Raw genomic sequence first — 23389 nt, forward strand, 5'->3', positions numbered from 1 at the left:
CCCACCTGGGTTCTCACAAACTGAAAATGGGACTTCTTATGGCTTTCTTTCAACAAAAGCTTTCTTCTTGCCACTCTTCAATAAAGGCCAGATTTGTGGAGTGTATGACTATTAGTTGTCCTGTGGACAGATTCTCCCACCTGAGCTGTGGATCTCTGCAGCTCCTCCAGGGTTACCATGGGCCTCTTGGCTTCTTCTCTGATTAATGCTCTCCTTGCCCGGCCTGTCAGTATAGGTGGATGGCCATGTCCTGGTAGGTGTGCAGTTGTGCCATACTCTTTCCATTTTCAGATCCCTGCCAGTGTCATTTACACAGTAATCAGTGCATTTTTATAGCACTGTCCACTGTATAAATGACAATGGTCTCAAAATAGTGTCAAAAGTGTCCAATGTGTCTGCCGCAATATCGTAATCACGATAAAAATCGCAGATGGCCGCCATTACTAGTAAAAAATAAATAATAATAAAAATGCCATAACACTAACCCCTATTTTGTAGATGCTATGGGGCAGATCCACATACAATTAGATGGGCGCAGCGTATGTGAGATACGCTACACTGCTGTAACTTACTTTTGGCAGCTTTTAATCCACAAAGAATTTGCGGCGTAAGTTACGGCGGCTTAGTGTATCTCTCGCGGCGTAACGGCGCATAATTCAAATCGCCGAGTAGGGGGGCGTGTTTCATTTAAATGAAGCGCGTCCCCGCGCCGAACAAACTGCGCATGCGCCGTCCCTAAATTTCCCGCCGTGCATTGCGCTAAATGACGTCGCAAGGACGTCATTTTTTTGGACGTGGACGTAAATTACTTTCAATCCCGATTCACGGACGACTTACGCAAACGAAAAAAAAATCGAATTAAACGCGGGAATGATGGCCATACTTAACATGGCAGGTATACGCCGCAAAACAGCAGCTTTAACTATACACCGGAAAAAGCAGACTAGAGACGACGTAAGAGAATGCGACGGCCGCGCGTACGGTCGTGGATCGTCGGAAATGGCTAATTTGCATACTCAACGCGGAAAACAACGAGAACTCCACCCAGCGGACGCCGAAGTATTGCATCTAAGATCCGAAGGCGTACGAAGCCGTACGCCTGTCGGATCTAACCCAGATGCCGTCGTATCTTGGTTTGAGGATTCAAACCAAAGATACGACGTGGGAAATTTGAAAGTACGCCGGCGTATCAGTAGATACGCCGGCGTACTCTCTTTGTGGATCTGCCCCAATAACTTTTGCGCAAACCAATAAATATATGCTTATTGCAATTTTTCTTACCAAAAATATGTAGAAGAATACGTATCGGCCTAAACTGAGGAAAACAAAATGTTTTTTTATATATTTTTGGGGATATTTATTATAGCAAAAAGTTAAAAATATTGCTTTTTTTTTTTTTAAATTATCATTTTTTTTTGTTTATAGCACAAAAAATAAAAACCACAGAGGTAATCAAATACCACCAAAAAGCTCTATTTGTGGGGAAAAAGGATGTCAATTTTGTTTGGGAACCACGTAGCACGACCGCGCAATTGTCAGTTAAAGCGACGCAGTGCAGAATTGTAAAAAATGGCCTGGTCATTGGGCAGCTGAAGTGGTTAATACCGATTTTAATGTTAACATAACCCTAACATGTTCAATTCAAGAAAAAAGGTTGTACTACACTAGGTAGTGACATGGCGGACTTTCGAAGGCAATCACAGGGACATTTTTCGTTATAAAAAATATATAAAAAAAATAAAAAAATAAAAATAAAAAAAAATAACCTAACATGTTCAAAAACAAACAAATAAAGCACAGAAGTCATCAGTTATTGAACGCTATGACAGTTCCAGACTTGCTTGTTTAATGAGGCTTTGAATGACCCTTTGACCAGTCTTGCGCTTTATATATATCTTTTCATCCTACCAGGAACATAACATATTCATCTATGCCAAAATAACTAAGTATTGATGAATGTAACAGTAAAATTGTACATGCACATATCTTTTTCTGCAATCCGACCTTAAAACAGGGCTATACATGATATTACAGTTGTCAATCTATTTTTTAATTTCTTTTTTGTCAATAATACCATTGTGGGGGTTTTTTCCATTTGTCATAGCAATTTTTTCCATCTGTCATATTGATCTATAGATTGTAATTTACTAGGGTATGCAGAGGAACATGCAATAAATAAATAAACTCCCAAGGGTAGACACATGTCAGTATTAACCTATTTGTTCCTCGTGGCCTTTGCAATAGCAAAAAACTGCATCACAATGCGATTGTGTTCCAGTGCACACCTGCACCCATATAGACACATGGGGCAGATCCACGTAGCGCGGCGCATATTCCCGCCAGGCGTAGCGTATCTAAGACAAACTACGCCGCCGTAACTTATTATTTTTTTTTCAAATCCTCAAAGAATGCGCGCCGTAAGTTACGGTGGCGTAGTGTATCTTTGGCGGCGTAAGGGCACGCAATAGAAAACGATGTGATGGGGGCGTGTTTTATGCGCATGCGCCGTCCTTGGGGGTATCCCAGTGCGCATGCTCGAAATTAAACCGGAACAAGCCAATGCTTACGACGGTGACGTCATTCTACGCAAATCCCTATTCGCGAACGACTTAAGCAAACGACGTAAATAATTCAAATTTCAACGACGGCCATACTTAACATTGAGTACGCCACCATGTAGCAGCTTTAACTATACGCCGGAAAAAGCCGAACGCAAACAGCGTAAAAAAATGCGCCGACCGGACGTACGTTCGTGGATCGCCGTAACTAGCTAATTTGCATACTCAACGCGGAATTAGACGGAAACGCCACCTAGCGGCCAGCGGAAAAATGCACCTAAGATCCGACGGCGTACTAAGACATACGCCTGTCGGATCGATCCCAGATGCAGTCGTATCTTGTTTTGTAGATACAAAACAAAGATAGGACGCGGGAACTTTAAAATTACGCGGCGTATCAATAGATACGCCGGCGTAATTCTTTTGTGGATCTGCCCCATGTATGTGTGCAGTAAAAACATTCCAAGGCCTCATGCACACTGGTTTCTTGTAAATGCTATTTATCCTGGCAGGAGAAAATCAGCGTTATAAACTCACCTAAGCTGCATTATTTCAAACTAGTGTAGGCGAGATTAGCAGTTTGGGAGTATATTTATTTTTATTGGCCAGAATTTAAATTTATTCTGGCCATTGAAAAAAACGCTGAAGTGCTAAACGTGTAATGTGCGTTTAACATCTTTCAGCATCTTTTGTGGTAAAATTTTCTTCTCCAGAACGCAATTTTAGGTCGCACGCTCTAAACTCCCCTGCTACTAAACTGCTAAAAATGTCCATGTGTGCATGGATACATAGGATAACATATAGGGGAGTTCAAGAGGACAAAAAAAAGCACCTTAAAGGGGTTGTAAAGGTAAAAAAAAAATCCCTAAATAGCTTCCTTTACCTCAGTGCAGTCCTCCTTCACTTACCTCATCCATCCATTTTGCTTTTGTCCTTATTTCTTCTGAGAAATCCTCACTTCCTGTTCTTCTGTCTGTAACTACACACAGTAATGCAAGGCTTTCTCCCTGGTGTGAAGAAACGCCTCTTGAGGGGGCGAGCAGGAGAGTCAGGACGCCCACTAACACACAGCTCCTTTCTCTATCTGCAAAGTAGAGAGTGTCCTGCAGTGGTGGCCCGTCCATAGGGGGCGCCCGGGCGCCGCAAGCCCCCCCCCCCCCTCCTGTAGTCAAAAAAAAAAACGGGCCCTTTAAGAATTTTTATTTTGCTTAAAATGTCGTTTTTACTTTTTACTAACTGCAGTGATGGCGGCCGTCTATAGAGGGCGTTGCAGCGCCACCCCCTCTCGCAAATAACATACATTCATTGCATTGCATCAATGTATGTTATTGTTGCCAGCTGCCGCTGGTCTATTCAGATAGCCGGACATTGGGCGCCGGCTATCTGAATAACGGCAGCTGGTTGGCTGTGCAGAAGTGCCTATCAGAGCCAGTGGCTCTGATAGGCTTTCCGAGTACAGCCCTCGGCTCCCGGATGTCTTATCCTCGGAACGTACGGGAGCTGCGTCCCTTGGATAAGACTGACGGCCGTCTCAGCCAATCAGGTTCACCAATTCTGGTTATCGGTAACCTGATTGGCTGAAGCATCATCAAGGGTGGGAGAGGACATCAAGGGACAAGGAAGCAGAAAGGTAAGTGCATTTTACAGGGCACATCGGCGACAATGGGCACAGAGGCGACAAAGGGCACAGTGGCATCAATGGGTACAGTGGTGACAAAGAGCACAGTGGCGACAAAGGGCACAGCGGCATCAATTAAAGGGCACAGTGACATGCACAGTGGCAACAATGGGCACAGTGGTGACAAAGGGCACAGTGGTGGCAATGGGCACAGTGGCAATAATTAAAGGGCACAGTGACATGCACAGTGGCAACAATGGGCAAAGTGGCAACAATTAAAGGGCACAGTTGTGACAATTGGCACAGTGGCGATAATTGAGGGGCACAGTGGCTGCATTTGATGGCATGGCACAGTGGTGACAATTGATGGCACAGTGGCTGTGTTTGATGGACCCGGTCTGTGAGTTTCACAAGGCTTTTGTAGTGGTATCTCCCTCAAGCTTCACCCATTGCTTCCCTGCTGGGTCCCTAGCTTGGCACTTTGGATACCTTCAAGCTTCACCCCTGCTGAGCGGCTCGATCCCTAGCTTGAAGATATAACAGGCTGATGATCATAATAAGCATAGATAAGCTAAAAAAACATCCAAACAGTTCATAGAAGTAATTTAGTGCATGAACATGCAGATGTCAGACAAACGTATTGAGGCTATTGATGAGCATGGATGGGTTCAGGTCCTATTCCATACCCCCCTGAGTGAGCGTGGCAGGAAGCTGTCACTGTGCTGAACCAATCATCTGTAGCTGCGGCATTTTCACAATGGAAATGTAAAAGTGCGGCTGCAGGGCAGGGAAGTCATTGGCCACTTATGATTGGCCCAGTAATGTGATAGCTTCCTGGCAGGCCCACTCAGTTGGTTTGGACTAGGATCCAAATATGCCTAAGCTAATACCTACACAGGGTATAAGCAGACCGGGCCCTTTCACACTGGTGTGCTTAAAAACTCACTATGAGTTCCTTAATGCATCCTATGCATTAAGGTGAAAAAACATCTGATGCTTGCAAGCCCCCCAGCCCCCCGGTTTACTTACCTGAGCACTCGAAAGTCCTGCATCGTGAACGCGCTGGCTACTCGCCCCTGTCTTCAGGCTGACTTTGGCTCTTTATTGGAGATTGATAGCAGCGCAGACATTGGCTCCCGCTGCTGTCAATCTAATCAATGACGCGATGCATTAGCCGCCGGCTGTATCACGGGCTACCCCCTTGGGAGAGAGCTTCCCATGAAGGGGGTTTGCTCTTGCGGTGAGGAGCCGAGACAGCTGCCGAGGGACCCCAGAAGACCAGGATCGGGGGCCACTCTGTGCAAAACGAGCTGCACAGTGGAGGTAAGTATGACATGTTTGTAATTTAAAAAAAAAAAATATGTGAACCTTTACAAACCCTTTAATAGCCATCACAAGACTCGCCCACATTTAGCTGACCGATCTGCTGCTTAAAAGGTTTATTGAACTCTATGAGCAGCAGCAGGGCCACAGTGAGGACATAGAGATTGGGTGGCCTCAGCCTGGCATGTGAAAATTAAAAGTCAGCAGCTACAAGTACTGTAGCATCTGACTTTTAATAAACAGATACTTTCCAGTCCTTGGAATCCAGTGCTGTCCTCCCCACAGCTGATACTCCTGAAGGCTGTGGATCCCTGGTGCCACCATCTTGGATTAGGGAGCTGTCTGTACAGGGAGGGACTGGCCATTGGGACTACAGGGAGTTTCGCAGTGGGCCGATGGCTCAGTGGGCCGGCTTTAGTGACAGCAGACCGCTGCCCCCCTCTGCTCCTCTGTCTCTCCCTTTCCGCAGCGCTCACCTGGGGGGAACAGAGAAGCAGGGGAGGACCAGAGGAGCAGGGGGGATGACTGAGGAACATGGGGAAGGGGACAGACAGCTGACCCAACAGCTATGGCCTGGGAGTTTCTCACTTCTGCCTAATCTTGTCCCATAAGGGGGGCACCGAACTGATTCTTTGCCTCGGGTGAAATAATGTCTAGCTTCCCCACTGGTACTGCCTATAAAAGTACCAGTACCAGCCGCTCTACTCTAATAAAGTAGAACGGCTAGTGGCTAGTGAAGGGGGAGAGGGGGCTTGGGTGGCCGGGGGGTTCGGGAGTTGTCCGGATGCCATGGGAGAGACCTGTCAAAGTGGGCCAAATTTTTGTCCCAGTCCAGCCCTGTGTCTGTGACATCCTGATCATTCAAGGCCAGATTGCATGACACCAGGAAGAGTGAACCTGTAGCCTCCTGGGAATGATGTGTGACATTATCTTAGAAGGCTGCAGGCAGAGGTAGTTGTGACCTGAGGTATCATCATCCTCGCCTAGGAAGGGAAAAAAAGGCTGAATTTCAATGAGAGGCTTGAGGAGGGGAAGAAAATAGCAGAAACTATCTTTTTCGACTGATGATTGTTTTTTCTGTGGCAAAATAGGTGAACCCTTTCTCATGTGCTTCAGCAGATACCAAAATGACCAGACTTCAGTATTTACATAGAAGAAACAAGCATATTTTATTGTCCTGACATGAAATTTTGTGCTTTGCCTACTCATTTTTATCTGTATAGTTTCACTTTTTTCTTTTTCAATTTTCTCTAATGCACGGACGTTCTTCTGTCAGGTTTCGTGTCAACCTTGAGATGTGGAGTATTTGGAAAAAATTGATTTTACATCACCTAACTTCTCATCAACCAACTTATTACAGTAATCGCATTGCCTGAAAAGACAAGGAAGTGTAAAGTGATCACACTGTCTGAAATGACAGGGAAGCATTTGTTTTAAATCAGATGACATTTCCCTGTGAGACCTTTGGGACTAACATAGTTTTAAGGCTTGAACAGAAAGAAAATGAACAGTCGGTAACTTTGTCCTAGAGAAGTAAAACTGTCTCTTTTGATTTTTGATACTATCAGGTTTATTCAGTAAGGCAGTGCAAAAGGAAAAGCGTCAAGTACAGCAATCAATGCCAACCAATTAGATTTTGGTTTATTGTGGTCAGATTCAGGAAAAATGGCAAATATAGGCCCGGATTCACATACAGCGGCGTACATTTATGCCGCCGTAGCGTATCTCCTTTACGCTATGCCGATGCAGCGCAGAGAGGCAAGTATGGAATTCACAAAAGACTTGCTCCCAAAACTGCGCTGAGTTTCCTAGGCGTAAGCCGGCGTAGGTGGAAGTGGGCATGAGCCATGCAAATGAGGCGTGACCCCATGCAAATGATGGGCTGAGTCTCAGACAGATACATATATAACGAACGGCGCATGCGCCGTCCCGTGGACACATCCCAGTGTGCATGCTCAGAATCATGTTGGAACTACTTCCTAAGATACGCCGGATCACTGCCTACGGCGTGAACGTAACCTATGCCTAGTCATATTCACGTCCTACGTAAACTATGTAAAATACGTCGGCTTGTGTTTCCTGGTGCAGCCCTTTGCATGGATGCTGCTGAGTTACACCTCCTTAATGGGGCATAACTTTACGCCGGACTTTTACGCGCACTGCGTCGGACAGACGTACGTTCGTGAATAGGCATATCTCCCTCATTTGCATATGTGAATAGAAAATCAATGGGAGCGCCAAATGCGTCCAGCATAAATATGTGCCCACTCTACGCCGGCGTAGACAAGTTACGCCAGTCGGATGAAGCCTGTTTTTAGGCGTATCTTAGTTTGTGGGCACGGCGCATAGATACGACGGCGCATATTTGCACTTACGCGGCGTATCTGGAGATACGTCGGCGCAAGTGCTTTGTGAATCCAGGCCAAAGTGTTTAAGATAAAAAAAAAACTTCTCTGTGTAGCAGCAGCCGCCCCAGCACCCCCTAATTACTTACCCATCTCTCTTTAGCGATGTCCACGGATGTCTAAGGCGTACTTTGGAGCAATGCACACTGGGATATGTACACGGACGGCGCATGCGCCGTTCGTAAAAACCGTCAATCACGGTGGGTCACCACCCATTTACATAAAACACGCCCCCCTCATCCTCATTTGAATTAGGCGCACTTACGCCGGCCCCATTTACGCTACGCCGCCGTAACTTAGGAGGCAAGTTCTTTGTGAATACAGCACTTGCCTCACTTACTTTTTTTTTTGAAAATTTCTTTTTATTGAAAATTTTTGCATAACATACAAGACATACATTTCTTGGCACAACACCAAGTGAAACCTTCGGTCAACATGACCGGCAAAAAACACATACTAACATAGTACCAGCGCCAACGATGAACATCAGTCGTGGCAAAAATGCCCCACCCCCTTTTACTCAATTCCCGTCCCCCTCATTAATCATTAAAAGTAAACCAAATGTGCTTATACAGCCTCCCCCTCACCTACTATACCATTCATCTCTAGAACCCAATGCAATCAGACCAGGAGGGTGTCCGACGGACCGCAGGATCCCATTTACAATCTGTGACTCTCCACATTAACCCAACGTTAAATCAGATTCATACCAAGCCCTCCATACTTTCTCAAATTTTCCCCTGCAGCCCCGGGAGGTATATGTCGCTTTATAAAACGGGATCATTGCATTTACCAGCCCCTTCCAAAAAGCAATTTCAGGCACCCCGGTTTTTTTCCATTTAAGCAAGATGGCCTTCCTACCATAGAACAGTAATATATTAAGTAGAGTCCTGTGAGCCCTTGACGGGACCACCTCCTCGACCAAACCAAGCAGACAGACACTAATGTCTAATGGAATTGGCACCCCCAGTACCTCCGCAATACAAGAAGTGACCCCAGACCAAAACAGCTGGATCTGGGAGCAGCCCCCAAAAATATGATGAGCGTCAGCCGGCGCAAACGAGCACCTCCAATACTCTGAGAGCACACAGGGGTAAATTGAGGCCAACCTAGCAGGGGTATAGTACAATCTATGTAAGAACTTAAACTGAATCAGTCTGTTTCTAGCAGACACTAGATATTGAAATGGACGGTCCCACATCTCCTCCCACTCCTCCCTCTGACCACCCGGAACCTCTGCCCCCCAACGTTCCCTGCATTTAAGTAGTGCCTTAGGGCTAGTCTTGAACAGCTCCTTATATGGGACCGACAGAGTCTTGGGTAGGTCTTCTGTCATAAGTAGCTCCTCCATGCTAGACGGAAAGGATTCAACCCTTTCTGTTCTAAACGGCGTCTGAAAAGCATGTCTCTACTGGAGATAACGAAAAAATTGTGAGTTAGGAAGGTCATGTCTGGCTTTAAGTTGGTCAAACGTCAAGAGCATCCCATCACGCGTAATGTCACCCAGCAACTTAACCCCCCTAGTTGCCCATCCCATAGGATCGTCAAACTCATAAAATTGTCACAACTTTGGATTCATTCACAGAGGGGTCGAAGGGGAAAGTCCCTTGTAATTTGGACAGGCCAGCCTCCCCGCCTCTTCCCAAGCCTTAACAGTAGCTTTCATAGATTCTGTAAGAGGGAGATCTCGACCGGTGCCCCTATGGATAGCCAGGCGAAGGGATTCGTTGGAACCCAAATGGGCCGCCTCTAGAACTGTCGCCGAGTCCCCCGCATCCGAGACCAGCCATCTATGTACAAAAACAAATTGACCGGCCAGGTAGTACTTACGCCAATCCGGCAAGGCCAAACCGCCCTGCCCCCATGGCTCCTGCAGAACCTTCAACCCAACTCTAGGCATTTTAGGAGCCCAAAGGAAGGAACTAGTGATGCTGTCTAGTTTCCTGAAGAAGGACTTCGGTATTCAAACCGGGGCATTCCTCAAGAAATATAAAATTACAGGTAGAATTTTCATCTTAAGGAGATTGACCCTACCTATCAGAGACAAGGGGAACCTTTACCAAATCTGCGCTTTCTGCTTGAAAAATGTTAGAAGGGGCAACAAATTAAGAGACATATAATCAGCCAACCATGCAGTGACTTTAATCCCTAAATAGGTTAACTGAGATACCCATTTTAATGGTAAATTCGGATTCGCCTTCTCCCTGGCCCCTTCATCCAAAGGTAGTATGGACGATTTAGTCCAGTTAACCTTTAACCCGGAGAATGTGGTAAACGAATCCATAATATCTAAGGCAGCATTCAATGAATACCCAGGATCCCGCAAAAACAGTAAGAGATCATCAGCGTATAGTGCCAACCCCTCATCAATGCTGCCCACCCTGATTGCCTTAACATCTCCCGAAGACCTCAACGCCACTGCCAGCGGCTCCATCATGAGCGCAAACAGGAAGGGCGATAGTGGGAAACCCTGCTTGGTACCTCTGCCCACCGAGAATTATTCGGAAGTATGACCGCCCGTGCGAATAGCCGTCCTGGGTGCACTATAAAGGAGAGAAACCCATTGTCTAAAGGACTGACCAAAACCCATGCGCTCAAGGACCGCATGCATAAAGTTCCAGTCCACCGAGTCAAAAGCTTTTTCTATATCAATAGAAACAATGATTCTGGTTGATGAATCCAAATTGGGGAGTTGTAGATGTGTGAATAAGCGTCTCAGATTGGTATCCGTGGACTTGCCCGGCATTAAACCCTGTCTGGTCGATATCCACCAAAGAGGAGATAACCCCTGCCAGTCTCCTTGCCAGCACTTTCGTCAGAATTTTAAAGTCCATATTCAGTAGGGCAATGGGCCTGTATGAGGAACAGTCCAGCGGGTCTTTACCTGGATTAAGCAGTAAAATTATGTACGCATCTAGCATTGAGGCCGGAAGCGCCTTCTTCTGCAAACAGCACTCCAGCAAGGCCGGAAGCCTGGGGGCCAATTGGTCAGCATACAATTTATAAAAATCTGCCGGGAATCCGTCTGGGCCAGGCGCCTTATTAGGTGGGAAGGCAAATATTGCCGAGACCACCTCTTTATTGGTAATCTTGGCATCCAAAGCCACCCGATCAACCTCGGACAGCTCCGGAAGGGACAGGTCCCCCAGTAAGTCTCTCAGGGCAGAAGAGTCATAAGGCGGTATCGGGGCATACAAGGTTGAGAAGTACGTCTGGAATTCAGTCAAAATGGCAGTCGGGTCACTAACTAAGTCCCCAGTCGAACCCATAATAACTGATTTATGCTCAATGTGATTTTGATCAGCTACCAGTCTAGCCAGCAATTTCCCATTCTTATCCCCCTCGGAAAACAACTGATTAGCTCTGTGTTTAGCTTCGGTATGCGCCAAATTATTGCAATGCAAGGAAAGCCGACGTCTAGCCTTTGCCTCACTTACTTACGGTGGCGTAGCGTAAATACGATACGCTACGCCGCTGGAAAGATGTGCCGCCGTACCTGAATCTGGCTATCTGAGTGCAAGGCACTCCGATTTTTGAGCAGCGAACACTTGCCACTTACCAAACCTGCAAAACAGTAATATTTTGATGATAATCTTTAATGAGAGCCTGTTGTGAAGCAAAACATCGGTGCTACAAGGCTCGAATAGAAGCATCAATTCCTTCACTCATCCTTGCTTCATTATTTCCAGGACAGTGACTCAGTCAATAGGTCCAGCTTCACTGCCCTAGAGCCAGTACGTGGCAAGAATCATGAGACTACTGTCTATATCAGAGCCTACAGACATAGGTCTTTACTTCCATACAAACATAAAATATATGTGTGTGTATATATATATATATATATATATATATATATATATATATTTATTTATATATCTCTATATATATATATATATATATATATATATATATATATATATATATATAACTAATTTATAATCTCCTAACCTTTCCTACGCTGACCTTTAACAGAAATATGATTACTGTGTGCCAGGATGATAATCCATGAGTGAAATTTTAGTTTACTTACATCCTGATGGAAAATAGGGGCAGGGAGGAGTATATCAAGCGTGTAATTGAAAGCAAATATAGTACTCTATTTTCATGTGATATATTTGCAATCAAATACACATTAATATTTGAGAAAGAAATCCCTGGTACCCTTGTGATCTAGTAATTTATAAGGAAACATAGGGTTTCCTATAATCCCAGAGTATTAAGAGTTCACAGTTTTGTCTATCGGCAAACAATCATTGACAAGAGTGTACTTATAGCTACAGCAGCCCCATGTGTCTAGAATAAAGCCAAGCAACTCTGAAGCAAATGAAAAATATTCTCTGAGGCCGCGTACACACGATCAGTCCAAACCGATGAAAACGGACTGAAGTTCAGTTTCATCGGTCCAAACCTACCGTGTGTACGCCCCATCGGTCAGTTGTCCTTCGGTCCAAAAATGTAGAACTTGCTTTAAAATTCAACCGATGGACGCCTAACCGATCGGTCAAAACCGATGGTTAGTATGCAAAAGCATCGGTTCCAAACCTGCGCATGCTCAGAATCAAGTCGACGCATGCTTGGAAGCATTGAACTTCATTTTTCTCTGCATGTCGTTGTGTTTTATGCCACCGCGTTGGACTCGATCGTTTTTTGAACTGATGGTGTGTACGCACATCAGACCATCAGTCTGCTTTATCGGTGGACTGATCGTGACCGTTTTCATCGGATGTACTGATCGTGTGTATGCGGCCTCAGAGATTGAATAGTGAAGTATTCAGATATTTCAGAACAGAAGCACAATTTGAAAAGTGTTATGCTTTGCGTCTATCTATTAACCTCCCTGGCGGTATGATTCTTTCTGGTTTTAGGTGCTGAAAGCGGTACATTTCATGCTCTGCTGTAATCTGGCATAAATTTTTCTACATTCAATTCATATTCATTTTTTGATATTTGATCTTTATTTACTTAGACACTATGGGGCAGATCCACGTACATCGGCGCATTTTTGCGTTGGGCGTAGCGTATCTAAGATACACTACGCCGCCGTAACTTACTTTTTTTTTGGACTCAAAGAATTCGCGCCGTAAGTTACGGCGGCGTAGTGTATCTTTGGCGGCGTAAGGGCGCGCAATTCAAATGGATGTGATGGGGGCGTGTTTTATGTAAATACGTCATGGCCCGACGTAAACAACGTTTTTTTTAACGGTGCATGCGCCGTCCGTGGGGGTATCCCAGTGCGCATGCTCGAAATTAAACCGGAACAAGCCAATGTTTACGACGGTGACGTAATTCTACGCAAATCCCTATTCGCGAACGACTTAGGCAAACAACGTAAAAAATTCAAAATTCGACGCGGGAACGACGGCCATACTTAACATTGAGTACGCCTCATAATAGCAGGGGTAACTATACGCCGGAAAAAGCCGAACGCAAACGACGTCAAAAAATGCGCCGGACGGATGTACGTTCGTGGATCGCCGTAACTAGCTAATTTGCATACTCGACGCGGAATTCGCCGGAAACGCCACTTAGCGGCCGGTGGAAAATGCACCTAAGATCCGACGGCGTACTAAGACGTACGCCTGTCGGATCGATCCCAGATGCAGTCGTATCTTGGTTTGTAGATACAAAACAAAGATACGACGCGGGAACTTTAAAATTATGCGGCGTATCAATAGATACGCCGGCGTAATTCTTTTGTGGATCTGCACCTATATCTCTGTGGCTCTATATGTGGCATCTTTATCTGTGCCGGTCTTGGTATAGAGTTGCGTTTTTTCAATATGCTTATAGCCATTTGAGCCCCACCTTTAATTGGGTTGAGTAGATGAGTGTCTGGTGTTGACACCCCATTACCTGTTGGGTTGGTTTCCAAGTCTCTTTTTTATTTCTTAGTGCTTCTTCCCTGAAATTCTGATCTTCAAAGAATTAACCTACAGGACTGTGTGTTTCTATGGTTGCACACAGTGTAGCAAGACACAACTCTAGTCAGTGCAAGCAAGGGTGGCTCCATAAGATACCGCAAGAGAAAGGCACCATTCTGAAACAGAAAACCAGGGACAATGGTCATGGCACTGGATTAAACAGGAACCTAGGATTTTAAAGTAAAGAAGCTGAATACTCAGTAATCAATTAATTCAAATATAGCTGCTGAAAATGCATAAGAAAACGGAGGGCTTAATATCACTTTAAGGTCCAAAGGTCCAAATCTTTAAGCTAACAAGCAAGTGCCAAAGGGTTGTTCTTAACTGCCCTTTCATGGTTACTGCCAATTTAAGGAGGAAAACCAGAAGACCACTAACAAAAAACAGAATAAGAAAATGATTGTGAAGAGGCAGTGTGAATTATAGCAGTGTTCCAGCTATGATGAATGATCTACCGTGAAGAGACAGGTAGGTCAAGCGGCTGGAGATTTACTGCATGAGCTCTATGAGGGGAGTTCTTGTAAAATGCTGTGTTTTTATTTTGAACCGCCGAAATGGAAAACGCAAAAACAAAAGCCTATGCTTCACCTTCTCAGCCTGCAGTTTGAATGCACATTAACCACTTGAGAGCCGCGCTATAGACGAAAGACGTCCACAGCGCGGCTCTCAACTGCCGGGTGGACGTCCCTGGACGTCCTTTTATGTGCATTCCCCGCGCGCGCCGCTGGGGGCACGCAGCGGGTAAACACTGTGCCCGGCGCATTGCTGAGATGCTGATGCGCGTGCCTGGCATCCGCGATGTCCCACAGGTACCGCGATCGGCGGTGACAGCAGGGACGTGGAGCTCTGTATGCAAACACAGAGCTCCACGTCCTGTCAGGGAGAGAGGAGACCGATGCAGTGTCCCTTGTACATAGGGACACAGCATCAGTCACCTCCCCCAGTCAGTCCCCACCACACACAGTTAGAACACATCCAGGGAATACATTTAAACCCCTTCCTTACCCCTAGTGTTAACCCCTTCCCTGCCAGTCACATTTATACAGTAATCAGTGCATTTTTATAGCACTGATCGCAGTATAAATGTAAATGGTCCCAAAATTGTGTCAAAAGTGTCCAATATGTCCGCCTCCTGACAAAAAAAATCGCAGATCGCTGCCATTACTAGTAAAAAATGAAAAATAAATCATAAATCTATCTCCTATTTTGTAGGCGATATAACTTTTGCGCAAACCAATCAATATACGCTTATTGCGATTTTTTTTTTAACAAAAATATGTAGAAGAATACGTATAGGCCTAAACCGAGGAAAAAATTGGGATATTATTATAACAAAAAGTAAAAAATATTGGGCCAGATTCAGAAAGGATTTATGCCGGCGTATCTCCAGATACGCCGTCGTAAGTCCGAATGTGAGGCGTCGTATCTCGGCGCCTGATTCAAAGAATCAGATACGCCAGAATTTGTCCAAGATACGACTGACGTAAGTCTCTTACGCCGTCGTATCTTAGGTGCATATTTACGCTGGCCGCTAGGGGCGCTTCCGTTGTTTTACGCGTCGAATATGCAAATGAGCAAGATACGCTGATTCAGAAACGTACTTGCGCCCGTCGGATTTAGCTACGTTATTTGTGTAAGGCATGTGTCCGGCGTAAGTTTACCCCTCATAAAGCAGGGGTAAGTCATGTTAAGGTATGGACGTCGGAACAGCGTCGTATTTTACGTCGTTTGCGTAAGTCGTACGTGAATGGGGATGGGCGTAGGTTACGTTCACGTCGACAAAGCATTGAGCCGACGTATCTTAGGGAGTATTTGCGACGTGACTCTGACCATGCGCGCGCACGCGCCGTTCGATCGGCCACTCATTTACATGGGGTAACGGCTCATTGTAATACAACACGCCCACTGCCTTGATAATTTGAATTACGCGGGCTTACGCTTGCCCATTTACGCTACGCCGCCGTAACTTAGGGCGCAAGTTCTTTCTGAATACGATACCCGCCTCTCTAAGTTACGGCGGCATAGCGTATATGAGATGCGATACGCCCGCAGAAAGTTACGCCGATCTTTCTGAATTTTCCCCATTGTGTTTTTTTTTTCAAAATGTTCTGTCTTTTTTTGTTTATAGCACAAAAAATAAAAATCGCAGAGATGATCAAATACCACCAAAAGAAAGCTCTATTTGTGGGAGAAAAATGATAAAAATATAATTTGGGTACAGTGTTGTATGACCGCGCAATTGTCATTCAAAATGCGTCAGCGCTGAAAGCTGAAAATTGGTCTGGGCACGAAGGGGGTTTAAGTGCCCAGTAATGAAGTGGTAATAGGCTAGAACCAAAGAACCACAACGCAACATAACGCAGACCTCTGCAGCCTCTGAGCTGCCATAAGTACTGCTCAATTAAAGTTATTAGGATTTTGCTGACCTGTTTGAGGTATAGTGCCTTGAAAAAGTATTTATACCCCTTGAAATTTTCCACATTTTGTCATGTTATAACCAAAAACGTAAATGTATTTTTTTGGGATTTTATGTGATAGACCAACACAAAGTGGCATATACTTGTGAAGTGGAAGGAACATTTTAAATGTTTTTTACATTTTTTTACAAATAAATATCTGAAAAGCAAGGCGTGCATTTGTATTCAGCCCCCTTTTTTCTTTTTTTTTTTTCTTTTTTATTAAAGATTTTTACATTACAAGTAAAGCACATTAAGCTCAGTGAGAGCTATAAGGCATCAAACAAGAAAACGAAAATAAAAAAAAAAGATAAAAGCATCTAGGTCGAATACAGATATGTATCTAGATAATGAAATGTGTAGAGAAAACCATCTTAAGGTAATAACCATTGTTCTTTTGATTACAGCTGGAAATGTAAAGCAAAATTATACAACTCAGATATATACCATAGGGTAAGGAGTAGAATACTGGGTGGCGAACAGAAATCAGCAAGGGAATTAAATATGGGAAGGGGGGGCTAAATCAGGAAGGGGTGGGAATGAAAGGGTTTATGTGGTCCAGTCAGGGAGGGGAACCGTATTCAGATTTGTCCCACAATTCCCAGACCCGTCGAACTGTCGATAGCATCCTCTACTAATGCCGTCATGTGCTCCATTCTGCAAATTTCGACAATGACATTGAGAAGTTGCTCTTGAGAGAGACCAGCCAACACATTGGAATAACTCTTTTAGCTGCTAATAAACTGTATGAAGACAATGGGCCAGATCCAGAGAGAATTACATCCGTGCAGCGTATCAGAGATACGCTACGCCGCCGTACCTTACCTGGCGGAATTTTGAATCCTCAACGATTTTGCGCCGTAAGTTACGGCGGCGTAGTGTATTTCTGGCGGCGGAATTCAAATCGGCGATTAGGGGGCGTGATTCATTTAAATGAAGCGAGTCCCCACGCCCAATGAACTGCGCATGCGTCGTCCCGAAATTTCCCGCCGTGCATTGCGCTAAATGATGTCGCTAGGACGTCATTTTTTTAACTTAGACGTGAGTTACGTCCATAGGGGATCTGGTGACCGGGATGCCTGACAGGTATGCTTGCTGTCATCCGGTGACCTATGCAGAAATCTACTGGGAGGATTCGCTCCATTTATCCATCTAGCTCACTTAATGCAATTGGCCTGTGGCAGAGGCCCTAGAGCCAGGTCTGTGAGAGAGGCCTGTTCCTCCCAGAAATCCAAAGTGACACTTCGGGTGCCAGGCTTGTGAGAGGGGTCTGTCCGGGGGCACTTCACCCACTCTAGCTAGAGTGGCGACGAGTTACAAATTGGTACTACATAGAGCAGGACTGTTCCATTAATATCCAGGCCTGATACTGCAAGGTTTTCTCGCTCTCTCTTCATCAACCTTGTCCTTCTCAATTGATGTTGATGTTGACTGTGTTGGCCTGGAAATGAAGCATTCATTGTTTGCACCTTCGCTCACTACTTTGTCTCTACCACTGCACCCTTGGGCCACATCAAGGTAACTTAATTTGCCGATCCCAACAACTAATCAGCGGCTCCTGCGGGGGTAGCGCTACACTTAACAAAAAAAGCAGCTAACAAAACTAGTGATATTTATCATCCCTTATGATGCCTTGGGTAGTGACACATCCTCTTTATGGAGAAATCTGGAGTTTATTAGACCCCTGATCGCTCCTCTGTCCTCCAAGGCCAGGTAAATGCAGAACCAATACTGGAAGTGATGAAATCTCCATCACTTAAGGCCTCAGTTTTCACAGAGGATAGGGAGAAACTGATGTTCCTTCTTCTTTGTGCGCTGCCAATCTGACCAGATGGAATGGGAAGTCTGGGAGAACAGGGGAGGGCTGTGGCTGAATGCAGCAGGGATAGCGCTGCCATTGTCCATTAGCAAAGGTGCTGAAAAGGAGATCCTGCCTATGCTCGGGAGGAAGGAAGAAGAGACCCTCAGACGCTGGTAAATGCCTTGCTGCCCAGCCACTCAACAGCGCCCCTTTCATATGGCGCCCATGGCACTTGCCATGGCTGCCATACCCTAGATACGCCGCTGACTGTGTGTATGTACTGTGTGTATGTATAGTGTGTGTGTATATACTGTGTATGCATACTGTATGTGTGTGTGTGTTGTGTGTGTACAGTACTGTTTGGCCCCATATATTTATTTCCTGGGGGCCCCATAATTTCCTATTTCCCGGGGCCCCTATAATCTCCTATTGCCGGGGGCCCCATGAGTTGTCAGTCCGCCCCTGAATCCCTTTAATTTCTGCTACACCTTTATTTTCTATAGGGTTTTTTGGAAAGTAGTATTTATTCAAAGCTGTGTTATTGATTTTAAAACGTACTTTGCAAATCAGGTATTTTGATATATTATTGTGGGGAATTACGTGGTTGTTGGTCGTTTAGGAAATAACTTGCATGACTGGCCAGGATTCACTAGTTTAGCAGTGTCCCATGAAATTATTTGGAAATGTTAATAACTGCATAACATTCCCAGGAAAATATTTTAAAATAGTGGTAACTGCAGTATGCATGCATCTTGCTAAATGCATTTTTTTTTCTTTTTTTTTAATACGAAGGTAGAACTGGCTACCAAAAGTAGAAATCAGGGACATTACTATCTTTATTTTGAGATTCACTGTAATTTCCTAAAATTGTATCACAGACTAAAACCAATGTGGCAAACTAATGCAATCAAGAGCTTTCTTCTCAGAAACCAGCAAGGTAACCTTTCAGGGCAGAAATATACGGTAGCTAATATTGCTGACTTTTTAAAACCACTTTAAAGGAATCTTTCTATACTTCTGTGCTTAAAAAAGAGAGCACCACTTTGTTATTACAGCGTGCCATCATGCTATCACTTTAGGCACTGGGACAATAACAGTTGTTTAGGAAGTAATACAGAATAGAGAGCACTAAAGATGGTCGCTTCCATTTTATTGTCAAAATCACAAAGCAATTCAAGACACAAAATGGTATTTTTGATCGACTGAAAGTAGATGGAATCAAATGCTGATCGTTTTGAAGAAACTGCCAACGTTTTTTGTTCAAACTTTAAGCGGTTGTAAAGTTATTTATTTTTCTTAAAGGAAAAAAATTGTATACTTAACTGCTCTGTGATATTGCACAGTGTAGGCCCCAACCACCTCTTCAGGGGTCCCCTGCTGGGGCTCATGGATCCTCCTCTTATCCATGCTCCACAATAGTAAACCACTTCCCGAGCCATGCTGTCTGCATCCATATACACACACAGGGCTAGAATTTCTGTAACAAAATCTGCATTTTTTCTCGCCGCCGCAAGTTTTACGGGCAAGTGCTTGATTCACAAAGCACTTGCCTGTAAAAGTTTCGGCGGCGTAGCGTAAATCCAGCGCAAGCCCGCCTAATTCAAATGATCCGGGTAGGGGGCGTGGATCATTTAAATTAGGCGCGTTCCCGCGCCGATCATACTGCACATGCGCCGTCCCTAAAATTTCCCGACGTGCATTCCCGACGTGCATTGCGCTAAATGACGTCGCAAGGACATCATTGGTTTCGACGTTAACGTAAATGGCGTCCAGCGCCATTCACGGACGACTTACGCAAACGACGTTAAATTTTCAAATTTCGACGGCTATACTTAACATTGGCTACGCCACCTAGGGGGCAGCTTTATCTTTACGCCGCAAATCTCTTACGGAAACTGCGTAAATTTACTGCGACGGGCAAGCGTACGTTCGTGAATCGACATAACGACTCATTTGCATATTCTACGCCGACCGCAATGGAAGCGCCACCTAGCGGCCAGCGTAAATATTGCACCCTAAGATACGATGGCGCAGGCCGTCGTATCTTAGGCATGTTTAAGTGTATCTCAGTTTGAGAATACACTTAAACATACGACAGGCTTAGATTCAGAGTTACGTTGGCGTATCTGCTGATACGCCGGCGTAGCTCTTTGAGAATCTGGCCCCTAATTTCTTCATCAGTTTAGGCCAATATTTATTCTGCTAGATATTTTTGGTAAAAAAAAATCCCAATAAGCATATATTGAATGGTTTGTGCAAAAGTTATTGCTTTTACAAACTTTGGGATAGATTTATGGCATTATTTTTTTTTATTATTTACTAGTAATGGCTACGATTTTGCAGTAGACAAATTGGACACTAAAGCTTCGTACACACGATAGGTTAACCAGAGGACAACGGTCTGAAGAACCGTTTTCATCGGTCAAAGCCGATCGTGTCCGGCTCCATAGGTTATTTAACCATAGGTTAAAAAAAAGCCAACTTGCTTTAAAATTAACCTATGGATTGGTAACCGATAGGTCAAAACCGATCGTTAGTAGGCACGACCATCGGTTAAAAACCCACGCATGCTCAGAATCAAGTCGACGCATGCTTGGAAGCATTGAACTTCATTTTTTTTAGCACGTCGTTGTGTTTTACGTCACCCCGTTCTGACCCGATCGGTTATTTAACCTATGGTGTGTGGGTGTGACGGACAATCAGTCAGCATCATCGGTTAACCTATGACAACAGTCCTTCAGACCGTTGTCCTCTGGTTAACCTATCATGTGTATGGGGCTTAAGTGACACTTTTTTGGGGACCAGTGACACCAATACAGTAAACAGTGCTAAAAAAAAATGCACTGTCACAGTATACATGACACTGGCAGGGAAGGGGTTAACACTAGGGGCGATCAAAGGGTTAAGTGTGTCCCTGAGAGGTGCTCACTTACTGTCCAGGGGACAGATACACTGGAGGAAAGGAGAGATCAGTGTTTCAGCTTAGCTTTTGTTCCCTGACAGATCAGCGGTTGCCTTGCTTACATAGGTAGACTGCAGCTCTGTCTCTCCACTGAATGACTGGCTGGTCGCGGTGGCCACTGTTGCCTCCGGACCTAAAAATGACTGGAACTCTGCTTTAAATAAGGAAGTTCATGGGAGGAGTTAGGGCCCTTTCACACGGGGCGGATCAGTAATGTGTCCGCTTTGCTCAGCGGGGATCCTCCGTAAAATCCCAGCTGAGCTGTCGGCTGACAGGGCACGCCCTGTCTTTCCTCCGCTCTCCCCTATGGGGGGATCGGATGAACACGGACTGTATGTCCGTGTTCACCCGATCTGATCCGCCAGACGGAAGAAAAATAGGATTTTCTTCCGTCCGAAAAATCGGATCTTTGCAGAGGCGGGTGATTACGGGTGTCAGCAGATGGTCATCCGCTGACACCCGCAATCACATAGGGACCAATGTATGTCCCGTTTTCATCCGCAACGGATGGATGAAAATGCGGACATACGGTCCGCACATGTGAAAGGGGCCTAAAGAGTTCAAGGTTCAGGAGAAGTCAAGGCACAAGGCAGGGTTGTCCAATGGATCAGACAGAGTGCTGTCCAGCAGGCGAGAAGAATCGTTGCCAGACACAGCAGAGGTCCCAGGTTCAAATGCAGGCCCTGACACACTGGGTTTTAATTTCAGATGCTTATAGGTATCTGCACATGCCTTCATTCTTCTTTGTAGCCATGAAGAGGATTTTTATTTTATTCTTTTAAACTCACTCAGGGGTTGTTTCAATATCGAACAGCTGTCTATCACATTTTAGAAAAACTGATGTTTCCCTCTGAAGGAAATGATCAACCCTTCTCCCCTCTAATCTCCCCCCTCAGCAAAGAGCACATGGCCATAAATATAGGTCCAATTTAAACAAATTACATTTGCCTGATTTCTTTTAATACAATTCCTCAAGACATCTATTGATACAACATAAATGATTGAGAGTTTAAATTATATTTTGAGCAACGTTAACAAGATGCTTGTGAAGGGTAATATTAATAAATGTGTTCAACGAGATCTGTGGACTTGTGCCCTGTAGGATTTTACATAGAATTATAATGGCTTTTCAGTGGCACAATTACTAATTACAGTAGCCAGTGGGAAATGGGATTGGCAGAAGTATATTCAGTACCTATAGGGATAAGTCACTGCTGCTTTTTTTTCTACTCCATAGGTACTAATATTATCATTGCTACTAATCCCTAGCTTGCACCAGCTCTTATAATTCACCACAGGATCCCCTACAAGAGACTGTTTTAGATTAAGAGGTTTAGAAGCAAAAAAACGAATAAACTCACTCACTCATTCATAACTTGACATGCTTTGTGTATTGTAAGTCAGGTAGTTTTAAATGTGTTCCTGCTGAATGAAATAGTAAGTACTAGGGATGAGCCGAACACCCCCCCCCCCCCCCCATTCGGTTCGCACCAGAACCTTCGAACGGACCGAACGTTCGCGCGAACATTTAGAACCCCATTGAAGTCTATGGGACTCGAACGTTCGAATTCAAAAGTGCTCATTTTAAAGCCTAATATGCAAGTTAATGTCGTAAAACGGGTTTGAGTACCCGGGTATTGCCCCAGGGAACATGTATCAATGTAAAAAAATGTTTTAAAAACGGTCGTTTTTCTGGAGCAGTGATTTAATGATGCTTAAAGTGAAAAAAAAATTGAAACATTCCTTTAAAAATCATACCTGCTGGGTGTCTATAGTATGCCTGTGAAGTGGCACATGTTTAGAACTGTCCCTGCACAAAATGAAATTACTATAAGAAAAAAGTAATTTATAACTGCTTGCGGCTTTAATGTAATGTTTGGTTCCTGCAATACGGATGAAAATCATTGAGAAAAATAGCATGGGTTCCCCCCCCCCCTCCCCCCAGGTCATTACAAGCCCCTTTGGCCCTAGATACTTTGAACAGCAGTATACAGGCGGTGCAAACAAGACAGGGACTGTAGGTTTGTTGTTAAGTAGAATCTGTTTGTAATTGTGAACTGGTACTTTTTTAAAGTGTAGCTCCAGCCATAAAATCTATTTTTAAGCTTTTCTGAAAACATAGAGAAGGGTTATCACCCCTGTAACATTTGTTTTGCTGTCTGTGTGCATCTTTCAATTCACCTTCTGTCCCAATGACAAATGATTTTTTGAAAATGTGGGTTTTTCAGTGAAACAAGGATTGGTGATAAAGCATCAGTGGACAGGAGACACCTCTTACAGAGGAGAATTTCCCTTCCTTACATTAAAGCCGCAAGCAGTTTTAAATTACTTTTTCCTATAGTAAT

Source organism: Rana temporaria, chromosome 11 (genome assembly GCF_905171775.1).
Source record: "Rana temporaria chromosome 11, aRanTem1.1, whole genome shotgun sequence".
Lineage (NCBI taxonomy): Eukaryota > Metazoa > Chordata > Amphibia > Anura > Ranidae > Rana > Rana temporaria.